The following is a 12,240-nucleotide window of genomic DNA, read 5'->3' as shown; positions in this document are numbered from 1 at the left end:
CTGCGCTTTGGGACTCTTCTTGTTTTGGGCATATCTGACCTCCACAGGAAAGCCTTGCATGGACAGAATCCAGAAAGTAATTCTGGAATTACTCATGTTCCCTGTTTGGATTCGGTCACTTTGGCGATATTTCAAGGGCTGGTAAGAAATCTTGACAATGATGTGCTCCCACTGGATGAATGGGCGGTAATTCTTCAATGCCCACACCGTTGCCAGGAGTGCCATTTCACAATTTTTGAAATTTTCCTCCACTGAGGACAAAGGCTTGCTCGCGTTCGAGATTACTTTTTTGACTTTGTCATGCTTTTGGTATAATACTGCTGTTAAGATAGTATTTGAGAACCCCATCTCCGAGAAGAATTAATTATTATTTATGGGGTAAGCCAAACAAGGTTCTTGGGAAAGCCTTCTCTTTAGTTGTTTTACTCCCTCTGACTGTTCTGGACCTCACTCCCACTAGACCCAAGCCTTTAGTAAATGGTTCAAGGGTCGCGTTACCTCTGTGTAGTCCTCTATGAACTTTCTAATATAATTAGTGAGTCCAAGAATGCTTTCTTAGTTCATGCAGAGTAGAAGGTGCTTTCAATTTCAATAATGCTTCCACCTTTTTCGTTTGGGGGCTGAGACCCTTAGGGGTGATTTCATTCCCTAAGAAGTTCACGCGAGTCTTACACCACAATGCCTTCTGAAAGGACAGTTTTGCTCTGGCATAGCGAATTTCAGCTATGTATTCGTCCACAGTTGAGCTCTTGATTAAGACATCAACTACATAGGCTAGGTTTCCCCTTTCGCCCAAGTCGGCATGGCCTTATGTATGAAGATGTTAAATTTGTTGCCGGAGTTTATGTATGGAAAGGGGGTTCAGGTCCACGTGTACTGCTGCGCCCTGAAGGTAAAGGCAAGCTTGTGCTGGTCTTCCCTACTCATGGGTACTGTCCAGTAACCATAGGTCAGGTCCTCCTTTACACCTTTGACCCTTGGATCTGGGCCAGTCCCTGATCGATGTGGGGAAGGGGCCATCTTGACATGTGGACCCATTTATTTAACTCCCTAAGGTCATTGCAAAATCTCCATTGGCTATTGGGTTTGAGTATCCCCAATACCGGATTGTTGAAGGTCCTGTGGACTGGATGAATTATCTGACAGGAATCTACATTTTTAATAATCTCTGTGAGTGACTCCATAGATGTGAGAGGCAAAAGGTATTGCTTCACAAACACTGGAGCCATCCCAGGGTCCGTAGGTTTGGAGGTTGAATATATCTCTGTGCATCCACAGTTGTACAAATCCATGGCAAAGATATCCTGAAAATCCCAAAACACCTGTCTCAGCTTCTGCCTTTGCTCCTCGGTCTCACAGGCATCAGCGAGATTGATTTGTTCTTTGACCATCTGCTTAAAGCCTGGAAAGACCTTGGGTTTGGCAATTTCGGCAGTATGCACTAGTTGGGTGGAGAGATCTCTTGTTATGGTATTGGCCTGGACATGAGGTTTCACTGATGGGAGGTATTCACTGTTGAGTTGAAATACTGCCTCATCCTTCCTGATGTCACAGGTCACCTCATCCCCACCATAAAGGCAGGAGGAGTACACCAAGTAATTCCCCCCTTGCCGGGGGAAAGTCTTTTCCGGAGGAATATCGTCGTCAAAATTGTAACAGTCATTTGGAATTGGTCTAATATCTCATTACCTGAATAAATAGAATAATGTTGGACATCAACCGCCATTCCAATAAAGGTGTCTGCGCCCATAGTGATACTTCTAGGGTCGCTGTTATCAACCAATATTCTAATGGTGTCATGTTCCAGGTCAACTAGAGGTGTTGGTTGTAAATACAAACCTTGCTGTTGGAGGTTATCAAATTTATATAAGCATCCTTGTTTTTGATGCTCTGTCCTCGCTTAATTTTTAGGGAAATTGTACATTGTCGCATTTGTCCTTGAATGGTGATCTCTTCTCCCGTTTGAACTTCAACCACATACGGCAGCAATTGAGCTGACCAAAATATTTCTCAGTGTTGTCAAAGCCCACAGGGTTACCCCCAGTTGGGATCAGGCTTTGTAATTAATTAGGTCCAAATTAACTGTGAATCGATTGAGAATATCACTGCCTAAGTAGAAGGCGGATTGGGCATCTCTCACAACCCAACAATTATGTCCTATGCTTTTGTCGCCAATGGAAATTTCGAGCATGCAGGAGATGTTTGGAATTTGGAGTTTCCAGGCCCATTTCCCACTTATCAATCAACTTAAACGTAGGAATGGGCGTTTCCCACGTGGGAGTTGGGCGTTCCCTGAATAATGCTACACTGATGAAGCTTCTTCCGTTATTCAGGCATACTCTGGTGAGAACAGGCTCCCCCCTCCTTTACCTGAATGCATAAAAACAGCTGTTTACCCTTTATTTGGATGCTGGTCAAACTTTGAGCTGGTTTTTCATCATCTTTTATCATGGGATTTGAGTTTTCTTCAGATTGTGGATTGGTATAACATTTTAGAGTATTTCCTTCCAGTGTGGAATATCACTTAAAACTGTGAGGGAGGTTGATTTTCAAAAATGGGCAAGGGTTCCCATCACCAGTTTATTCTCCTACAGAGATGACAGTGCTGTCTGGGACTTGATTGTTCCTAAAGTGGAATTCTATTTGGTCGGACCGTTGTTCAATCATGTGGCATGTGCCATTGAAACTCACATAATTTGTACTTTGTTTTAATTTCAGTGACTGGTTAGTCTGAGTCCAGGGGACCATGTCCATGCAGTCAATCTGGGGTGGTAACGTGCGAAGGTCATTCCCCAGTAGACAGAGTGTGCCCTCTGGAGTGACAACTATCACCAGGTGGTTCACCCTATGTCGCCCAATTTTGATCTCCAGATCTGCAGTCCCTTCGACAGAAATGTCATTCCCATGAAAGTTTTGGAGCTGTCCAGGAAGAGGTGTGATGGGAATTTGGTGATTCTCCCCCCTTACTGCATTTAGCTGGTTAAAGGCCTTTTTGGACAGGGGGTGGCTTGGGATCCAGTGTCCACCAGCGCTGATAATGCACATTGACCCTGTACCTTGACGGAGGGATAACATCTTCCTTCCCTCTCTTCCAGGGGACAAAGAAAATGTGCATTTTGTGCCAGCTTGGCAGTGAATATTTTTATATTGAACTCCTACACTGTGTGATCTTGGACAGTTTTCTTGTCGAAGCCCGGGAACCTGGGGTTTAAGAAATCGTTGTTCTAGGTCCGGCTCCATACTTACCCAGTTTAAGTTAGGGTCTTTTGGGACCCATTTTTCTTTGGGAGGGATCCCTCCATCTCTGAAAGAGAAGATTTTCTTCTCTGAATCCTTCAGGGATTCTTCCCCTTTGAACGGGATGATGCAGACTTCCTCCACAAAGTGGGTTCTCTTTTGCTCTTGATTTCTCCTACTTACCCTCTATTCCCTAGGTTCCAGCTTTTCAGGGGTAGAAGATTTTTGTTCAGGTTCAGAGGTTTCCATGGGTTTTGTTCTGGTGAGAAAAGAAGGTTCCTCTAGGGCTTTGCATCTCCCTCCCCCCCGGAACCCCTTCTCTGAAACCGGTTGATTGTCAGAGGTTTCTTCCCATCATTGCTCCGGGGCACCAGACCCGGGTGTTGAGCTGTTCCGGGCAGCAATTTCCATTTGAGGGCTCTGCGGAGCCCTCAACATGCAACCCAGGTCTTGTGTTAAAGGTTGGACCTGGTGCTTCAGTTGTGACATCCTTTCTGGTTGGTAGGGGAGTCTGGAATCATACCTTTGCTACTCCCAGAAAAGGTAGCTGTCCCTTCTCCAAGAGTAGCTCAGGTATTGAGAGTTTCCCTGATAACCCTCCATCCTTGGTCTCTCTTCTCCCTGATTTAGGAATCTATTATTCTTATAGTGGGGAGAGAGAGGAGGATTGTTCTGGAAAGTTTGAAGGGTATCTGGGAAAGAAACTTAGGTTGAGGGTGGAGTATTTCTTCCCTCCTGAGGCAACCTCTGAGGGAAGTTTTGAGGGAGGATTCCTGGGGCAGTACTTACCTGATTGGACCCCCCCGTGTGCCAGGATAGTCCATACATACCCCAAAATGGGTCTGTTACCCTTGTATCTAGGTCGGCTATAGGTGGCAGGGTCAGATAGAGCATTGGTCGGATACCCTACCTGGCTACCACCTGATTGGGTTGGATCAGAGGGTCTCCTCTGTCTCTCATTCTGCTTATTAGTATTAGTGGGAGGAGTATTTGTAGCCCCCCCATTTCCAAGTACACTATGGGAGTATTTTTCACCTCTGCCACCTTTGCAACAGCAGGTGTGGTTGACGGTTTGGGGGTTTTGGGATTATTTTCATTTTCAGAAGGCTTTTGTACTTCATAAATCCGGGTGGCCTGGTCTATCACCCAGTCCAGGGTCCTACACTCATGGAAGTCCCTTACCAGTTGGGTCATAACGTATTTCGGGAGCGCATGTAAGTAAGTGTTAATGAACTCCCAGCTATTTGTGTTCACCCGCTTCAGCTCTTGAACAAACTCTCTAGGTGCTTGGTCTTCCCCACACTGCTGGTTGTAGGCCACATTGCGGGCCTCCTGAGGGTTCCGCTGAATGGAGAAATGCTTTAAAATAGCCGCCTTATAGTTGGGCCATCATTGGTGATCTTGGTCCTCCAGCCCTGCAAATAAGCTGGAATATTCTGGGGAGAATGTCCATTTGACAAACTCCATGCAATGTTGATAATTCTTGATACTAAATGACATCATCATTTGGTCATACAATTCCAGATGCTCCCATACTGAGTAATTTGCATTCTTGTGGTAAGGAGTTATAAAGCTCTTTATGGCCTTGGTTTGATGAATTGGGTCTTTCACAAGATACCTCTTCTGTTTGTAGGACTTTCTTTTCTGCTGCACCTGAGTCCACTCACCCTCTGACTCAGAGCTGCTACTATTTGTGGTCTGCTCCATGTCCTCTAGGCGCTCCCTACCTCTATGAGACTCGGAATCCCTCCAAGAATGACACGGTCTGGTCTCTTCTCCCCTGTGGTACTGTGGGCTCTCAGTGTCCCCTCCCTTGTACTCCCCTTTTCGCACAGGGGAGTACTCTTCTTCCTCATCCCTTCTTCCAGGTATGGTGGAGAATTCCCCCCACCTCCCAGAATGTGTAAATGATTTTAAAATACTCTTTTGAGGCCTGGACTCTGGTTCTTTTCTGTTTGCAAAGTGGACCAGGTAGTCCCTTTGTAACTTTAGTGTCTGCCAGTCTAACTCCCTGATTAATTCATCATAGGAGCCCTAATGGTCAGAAGTACATGCTAGGGTATTTTTAAATCTCAGCGGAGATGAAGACTCGTTAATATCTGATAGGACTGGCCTTCCAGCTCAGTTGGACTAGGCCTGGTTGATTCCAGCTGCCTCATGTTTGCCTATTCTTGAAACCTATCAGGCATGAAGTTAGCAGCACCCTATGCATATAAGGGGGTGAGTTGGCTTGAGGTCCCTGGTAAAGTAGTCATCACGCCATGATCAAAGGGTGCCTTTCCATACTCTAACTGGTCGGGGTGCCTGAAAGCCTGTTTGTATTTGGCTATTTCCTTTTCCAATCTCTCATGTTTGTTTTTCTCAGCCCCTATCTCTTGGTGATACATAGAGGCCTTGAATGTTCAACACTGATACCAGCGCTTGAGTAGCTTCTTGCACTGTATTTTATGCCAATACTTTGTCACTAAGACCCTTGTTCTCCTCACAAGGGGACTCATGTTCCTTCTGTGAGGCTTGTATTGTCTGGGCATATTCAGTGTGTTGCCTGCTTTATGTCAAACTCTGCTTGCCTCACATGTTCAGTTACTTTTTCATTTTCTATCCTCATGTCAGTCAGTTCTTGAGAAAATAAGTTCACTTTTTCCATGTTCATCCTTAACGGATGCACTTGCTGAAACAGGGAACTTGTCTCATGGCACAATTTTCTATTCCCTTCCCTGAACTGCTCTCTCTGTTGTTTCAGAGTGTTTAGATTTTGGCGCATCTGATCGAATTCCCCTTATGAATTGACATCCCTTATGATCAACTGGCTATTTTCATCTTTCAGTTGTTTAATCTGCGTTTGAAAAGCAGAAATGTCCTCTAAGCAGGCTCTATTGTGAACAACCTTCCACTTAATTTGTGTTGACTCTCTCTCAGGTTTTCAACACCTTCTTGATACTCCTCTTTCAGTGCAAAAAATGGAGCCTCTCGCTCTAAATTCACTTGCTGTTGTGTCACTAACTCATCTTTTAGCTGCTGAATTATGTTTTCTAATTTTAACTCTGAATTTTGGCTCTTTTGCGCGTTTTCCTCTAATTGTTTCAACTCTCTCTGTGCTTGATACAAAATCTCAAACTGGTTTTGCACAGAGGCTACACTATCCTGGTATCTTTCTTCCATGATCATCACATGGAAGTACATATATGCTGTGAGCTGAGCCATTTTAATTTGCTCATCTCTGTTGGTCTGTGTCATATAAAAGTCTGTCAGTGCCTGATGTAACAGCCCATTATCCTGCCACATATCAACATTTGCAGAGGTAACACCCTTCATCATTCTAGCTTGCCACATTTCATGCTCCTATTCTTTCTACCCATTTACCTTTAATAAACAATTTGGATAGATGGTTCTTCCTGGTCATATTGATTTCTATGGTGCTCATTCTGAAATGTGTTCTGCACCTAATATGCTCTCTATGCAAGGGCAGAATCTCAACCCTGTTCCTGATTAGTTTGTACTCACAATGACAACGCCAATCAACACTGTTTTATCTACACACCACCCTGAAACCCAGGGTACAGGTCTGAATGGCGCCTTCACATTGCAACACAACTTTCCATCCACTGAAATGCAATTACTCCTAAATAAATAGTCTGCTGCTACTGCACTTTCACAAGTGGAAACTCTCTACCAATCCCGGCACAAGCCCCCAGTTTGGTCACGGTTTATTACACAGTCAGACTCAACTCAGGGCATTTCTTCCTCCCCCCCAATCAAGGTGGCGCACAACAAAGCAGCACTCTTCTTTTGTTATGGTTCAGTTTGGTAAGACCTCCAACCCGTCTCTCACCCAATCCCAACAAATACATGGTCCCACAATGGACTGGGAACCAGGTCGGTGTGTAGTAATAATATAGATTTATTAATTTATTTTAATCAACTTTGACAAATAGACTAACATCAGCCACCAATGCTGTGGCAACACAAGGACAAAATTGACTTCCATAATGTCACCAACACAGAGATAATACTGAGATATGCAGTCACAATGTCCTGCAGCTTTCTTTTCAAACCCCTCACCAACCCAGAAAAATAACATTTCAAAACATCCATTGATTGCTGATTTGGTTATGATACTTTTTTCTCCCAGCAACCCCCAACCTCCAAACATCAATTAGACTTGACCTCTCCGAATTGACGGCAAGTGGCAAAGAGTGGGAACACAATGGGAAAATGATTTTTGGAGTTCGGATAAAAATGCACTCTTTGGAAAAGGGATTCAAGGGGAAAAGTCATGTTTTCATTTATTACCACAGATGCAATATGAGGGAAAGAAAAGCAAGGGGAAAATTTGTTTTGCCACACATAAAAAGAGCAGGCAGATCTATCTATCTATCTATCTATCTATCTATCTATCTATCTATCTATCTATCTATCTATCTATCTATCTATCTATCTATCTATCTATTCTGGTTTTTATATAGCGCCCTATCGCCCATAGGTCTCAGAGCCCTCAAAACAGAAACAGAAACAACGTAGAACACAAGACTACAAAGAGAACGAGACAGAAATTCTCTTAGACCTCTCCTTCATCAAACAGATATGTCTTAAGCAGTTTCTTAAAGATGGTAAGAGACGTGCTGTTTTTTATTGGAGATAGCATTCCAAATCATCGGAGCCCAGTGAGTAACGTTTGTGCCACCAACTCTTTCCAAGGTTTTCCGTGGTTGTTGCAGATTATTTTTTCCATTAGATTGTAGAGTTCTTTGAGTCGGGCCTTAATAAGTCTCTTAGTGAGATAATTAGGAGTGATGCCTGTCTGACATTTAAAGGTCATAACTGAGCATTTGAATTTTATTTGCTGTTGAACTGGTAGCCAGTGAAGTTTTTTCTGGCAACTGATGTTTTCTCCCGCCGGCTCAAGCCCCAGACCGCTCTAACTGCACCATTATGAATGGTCTGCAATCTCTTGATGTTAGCCTTAGAGGTACCCATCAAGAGACTATTGCAGTAGTCCAGTTTGGAGTTAATTATAGCTCCTGCAATCAGCACTAGATTTTGTTGTGATAGATATGGTTGAATTTGCCATATGAGATTGATGTAAAAGGCGCATGTGGATTTAAGATAGGAGACCTGTCTCTTATATAAGAGATGCAAGTCCATAAAAATGCCCATGGTCTTAACATGCTTTGATACTTCGATGAAGCTATTGTTTATCTTGATTTTTTTGTATTGTTATCTAGTTTCCCTATTCTTTTAGGTGTGCCAAGAATTAGGAGTTCTGTTTTTGCCTCATTGACGACCAAAGAGTTGTTTGCCATCCACTTTTGGATAGCATTGAAAACTTTGTTTATTCTTTCCACGTCCTTTTAATAGGAACCTGACAATTCAAAGACCAGCTGGGTGTTATCAGTGTAATTTGTGAATTGAACACCCAAGTTTTTAAGCATATCGCATAGGAGTTTTGAGAACATGTTAAAGAGCAGAGGTGATAGGCATGAACTCTATAGGGTAAAACACAGGTCAGCAGTGTTTTTAGAGAGCTGAAATGGCCCTTTTTGACTGCGGCCATTCTTGGACCTAGGAAGGATTTAAACCAATTTATTGCTAGAGAGGAACATCTGCCAATGGATTTCAATATCTCAGCCAAAAGATCATGGTCTATAAGATCAAAAGCTGAGGAAAGGTTAAGTAGCATAAGTAGGGCAGTGTTTCCTTTCTCAACAGTAATAGCAATGTTGGCCTGGAGATCCAGAAGCACGGTCTCTGTTCCATGTTTGGCCCTAAAGCCGGATTGCTCATTAGCCAAGATTTCGTTGGTATCTATGAACTTCTTTTATTGTATGTAGACAATCCTATCGATATCGTTGAGCAGGAATGGCACATTTGTTATGGGCCTGAAGTTGCCTGGTATAGAAGGATCCAGGTTTTCCTTTTTTATAAGAGGAGTAATCCATGCTTCCTTAAGATCAGCAGGAACATAGGCTTCTTCAAAAGATTGGTTGAGAAATTGTGCAACCAATGTGCCAAGGTGTCTGCATAATCTATGAATAGCTTGGCAGGGAAAATGTCCCTCTGACAGGAAGATGGCCTCGACCTATGAATCACTTCCAAAACCTCTGAAATTGAGACCTTTTTGTAAGAAAAAAGATCTAGATGACTATTAGGCAGATCACTCTTAATGGTAGCAGCGTTAAGTGAGTTGACTAGTGATCAGAAAATAGTTTTTCTGGTTTCAATGGCCTGTTGATGTTTACTAGTTTTATCTGAGAAACCTTCATGATCTCTTGGCACCACTTATCGCTCTCTTGAGCTGGGTGTGTAATTGGAGGATCTTTCAGTTCTTTAAGAATTGAAAAGATTTCCTTAGATTGAGATTGTCCTTGCTGAATCCTCGCATTAAAGTGTTCAGCTTTGAATTTGAATTTGTTCATTTGTATTGCGCACCCTGCCCAGGGGCATCTGGGCGCATTTCCCTACATGTTTACAGGTTAATTTACATGTTAACAATCATAAATTACAAATCTTTATGTACAGTTACAGAATGGCGGCCTAGTAGTGGAATAGCTTCAAACATATATTACAGCTCTATCACGCTAAACAGGTCTGCACAATGAAGGCAATATTGTGAAAAGGAAGTTTTCATACTAACGTAGGTTGTGGCAAGGTCTTGCTCCGTGAGCCAAGATTTGGCTCCATTCTTAAATAGTAAGTAACGGGTTTCAGTTCTGAGAAGATTAGGGAGAGCATTCCACAGTTTTGATGCAAGCACTGGGAAACTCGACCCACCTGCATTTTGAAGTTTGAATGAGCTTGTGCGGATCTTAGTGGTCTAGTGGTGGTATGTGCCGCGAGGCGATTTGCCAGGTACTCTGGTGCTTGTTTGGTTAGACACTTATGTGTAAGGGCGAGGGTTTTGAGTGAGATTCTAAGTGACACCGGGAGCCAGTGGAGGTTTCATCTAGTGTCAGAAATGTGCAATTTTCTAGGGAAATTGAGGGCTGCTCTAATAGCGTTGTTCTGTGTTACTTGAAGCTTGTTAATGTTCTTTTTGCTAGTCCCCAGGTACAGGGCATTGCAATAGTCAATTTTAGACATTACAAGAGTTCTTGCCAAGGTGATGCAGTTGGAAGTGGTGATGAAAGGTCTGCAAGCTGTAAAAAGTTTGCACGTGTAGGCTGATGCAGAGACTACCGAGTTGATTTGTCTTGTCAGAGAGACGGTCGAGTCCAGGTAGAATCCCAACATTTTGGTGTTGTTTGTCATCTTAATGGGAATCCCGTCGATAACAAAGATTTTTATTGAGTTTGTTGAGTCTATGAGGGGAGCCTAGGATACGTAACTCAGTCTTGTCGTCGTTCAAACATAGTCCATGAAGTGCCATCCAGGCTTGGATGACAGAATAGATCTCATTAAGCACCTTTAAGTCAGTTGTGTACACGCCCGTGATATGAATGAGTCTGAGGTGTCGTCTGCATAATTAGTGTAGGTGATACCCAGATAGTCGAGAATATCAAATAGTGGTTTGGTGAACACGTTGTATAACGTAGGGGATACACAAGACCTCTGTGGGACCCCACAGGTGGCAGGAGTAGGCTCAGAGGCGGAAGATGGGGAAAAGACACGCATAGTTCTGTTTGCCAGGAAAGATTTGATCCAGGCGGTGGCCTCGTTTGAAAAGTGAGCAGAAGTTTTTAGATGGTGGCATAGTATTTGATGATCGACCAGGTCGAATGCTGCGGAGAGGTCAAGTAGTAGAAGTAGAGCTAGCTTGCCTTTGTCTTTAATGTCCTGAATTTGTGTAGTTAAGTGAATGAGGGCAGTCTCAGTGCCATGTTTCGGGCGGACGCCTGATTGCCGGAAGCCGAGGAGTTTGTTAGATTTAAGGTGTGCTTGAATTTGTAAATAGGCTGCTCGGTCTACATTTTTCAGGAGGAAGGGCACTGTAGTAATCGGTCTGTAGTTAAATGGGTTGCTGGGGTCTAAACTAGGTTTTTTAATGAGAGGGATGACCCAAGCATCCTTGAGGTTATCTGGGACCGTACCTGTTTTAAATGATGCATTTATGAAGGTGGTGATGAACAGGGCTAGATCATGGGCAGCTTCCTTGATGATAGGGGCAGGGCAGGAGTCACCTTGGCAATTTGTGGGTTTGAGTTTTTGAATGATGTTTTCCACCTCCCAGATAGTTAGAGGTGAGAATTTAAAAGGTTTGCACAAGTTCTGGTGGGCCAGGTGGTTGAGATTAGGTACTGTAGAAAGGGGATTTGTTAGTAAGCTGCATTTTTTTCTTATTAATTTTGCTCTTTAATGTAGTTATTTTGTCCATGAGTGCTTTTTGTATACTGGTGCACCAGTCAGCGCTGGTAATGCACTTGTCTGTGGGGATAATGGGAGACTCAAGTTCTTTGAGGATCTTGAAGAGCTCTTTTGTATTTTATTCTGCCTGAGTGATCCGTTTATTGTAGGTATCCTTTTTTGCTGTGAGAATTCCTTCCTTGTAGTTCACTGAAGCTGAGATCAACAAAGTTTTATTTGCGTCAGTTCGGTGGTTTTTCCAATGTGACTCAGCCTTTCTCTTCGTTTTGCATAGGTCTCTCAATTGTGGTGTGAACCATGAGTTGAGGTGCGCTCTCTGATTAGGTTTGCGGAGTTTTAATGGTGCTATGGAATTTAGAGCTTTTAGTATGGCTTGGTTGTATGTGTTTACCAAGACCATAGGGTCTGGACAAGATCCTGAAGCTCTGTTAAGAAGGGGGATTGAAGAATGGTCAGTTTGTAATCCTTAGCAACTGGTTTATAAGATGCTAGTGATGCTACAGATTGGTGTTTTCTCCAAAGGCGTTCAGCCTTACGCTTATTTCGTCCGGCTTCAAGAATATCCTTGGAGAACCACTTGTTCACGTTGGTGGATTTGTTACTTTATTAGGTTTAAGGGGGGGGCAATTCATCAAAGGCTTAACTAGTTGCTTTCTAAAGGCCTGAGTGAAGGAATCCAAGGATGTGTGCTGATGTAGCGGG

The sequence above is a fragment of the Ambystoma mexicanum genome, chromosome 1p (assembly GCF_040938575.1).
Source record: "Ambystoma mexicanum isolate Mex_15411 chromosome 1p, UKY_AmexF1_1, whole genome shotgun sequence".
NCBI classification, from domain to species: domain Eukaryota; kingdom Metazoa; phylum Chordata; class Amphibia; order Caudata; family Ambystomatidae; genus Ambystoma; species Ambystoma mexicanum.
The sequence above is the reverse complement of the archived record's forward strand: the minus strand, read 5'-3'. Positions refer to the sequence as shown.